The 1,446-nt window shown below is 48.7% G+C and overlaps 1 pseudogene; it reads left to right on the plus strand.

Annotated features, from left to right (window-relative positions):
• The first annotated feature begins 650 nt into the window (after nt 1–650).
• LOC100966371 lies at nt 651–1,235 on the plus strand (annotated as a pseudogene).
• The last annotated feature ends 211 nt before the right edge of the window (nt 1,236–1,446 follow it).

The following is a 1,446-nucleotide window of genomic DNA, read 5'->3' on the forward strand; positions in this document are numbered from 1 at the left end:
AGCAGGAGGGAATATCATCTTGGAGAGGGAGGGAGACTTTTCCTGGAGAATGAAGTTGCCTCTGTGGACTTCAGTTTCTTTTTTTTATTTATTTATTTTTTTATTTTATTTTATTTTATTTTCCAGATTTGGCCGGGGCTAGGTTTGGACCTGCCACCTCCGGCATATGGGACTGGTGCCCTACCCTTTTGAGCCACAGACACCACCCCTGGACTTCAGTTTCTAGATGATGACTCAGCTCTGTAACTTGGAAGTGTGCTGTTAAGAGACTGCTCGTGTATGGGCGGCGCCTGTGGCACAGTGGGTAGAGTGCCAGCCTCATATATAGAGGGTGGCAGGTTCGGCCCGGCCAGCTAAAACAGCAATGAGAATTGCAACAAAAAAAAGTTGGGGCATTGTGGCGGGCACCTGTAGTCCTAGCTACTTGGGAGGCTGAGGCAAGAGAATCACTTAAGCCCAAGAGTTGAAAGTTGCTGTGAGCTATGATGCCATTGCACTCTACCGAGAGAGAGAGAGAGAGAGACACTTCCGGGGGAAAACAGAGAGACTTCCGGGTCATTGACTTCCGGTCGCCATCTTCCTCGCAGTAAGGCTCTGCGACTAACTGATAGAAGGAGCCGTTGCGTAGGGGCTGAGCTACCGCCGCCGATATGCCGGTGTTGCCGCTGCGAGTGGCCGTGGTGTGTTCCAGTAACCAGAACCGAAGCATGGAGGCCCACAGAATCCTTAGCAAACGAGGATTCAGTGTCCGGTCCTTTGGCACAGGGTCCCATGTGAGGCTTCCGGGACCAGCACCCGACAAGCCGAATGTTTATGATTTCAGAACCACTTATGATCAGATGTACAAGGATCTTATTAAGAAAGACAAAGAACTTTATACCCAGAACGGCATTTTACATATGTTAGACAGAAATAAGAGAATCAAACCCGGGCCAGAGAGATTCCAAAACTGCAAAGAGCTGTTTGATCTGATCCTCACTTGTGAAGAGAGAGTCTACGACCAGGTGGTGGAAGATCTGAATTCCAGAGAACAGGAGACCTTCCAGCCGGTACATGTCGTCAACGTGGACATCCAGGACAACCACGAAGAGGCCACCCTGGGAGCGTTCCTCATCTGTGAGCTCTGCCAGTGTATCCAGCATGCGGAGGATATGGAGAACGAGATCGATGAGCTGCTGCAGGAATTGGAGGAGAAGCGAGGCAGAACCTTCCTGCACACGGTGTGCTTCTACTAACCCCCAGGCCTGCCCTCACTCTGGAAGCCAGAAGCTATCTTCCTCAGCCTCCTTTTGTCAACATTTTTTCTTCTCACGGTTATTTTTGACTTTCACGTATTCTGTTGGTGGACAGTAGTATTATCCAGTAAACTGTACTACATGAGAAGATACACAGAAATGCCTGATTAAAAACAGCCAAGCTTTTTCTATCTCACTTTTATTTATGAAT

Source organism: Otolemur garnettii, unplaced genomic scaffold, assembly GCF_000181295.1.
Source record: "Otolemur garnettii isolate 467f Iridium unplaced genomic scaffold, OtoGar3 scaffold00065, whole genome shotgun sequence".
NCBI lineage: Eukaryota > Metazoa > Chordata > Mammalia > Primates > Galagidae > Otolemur > Otolemur garnettii.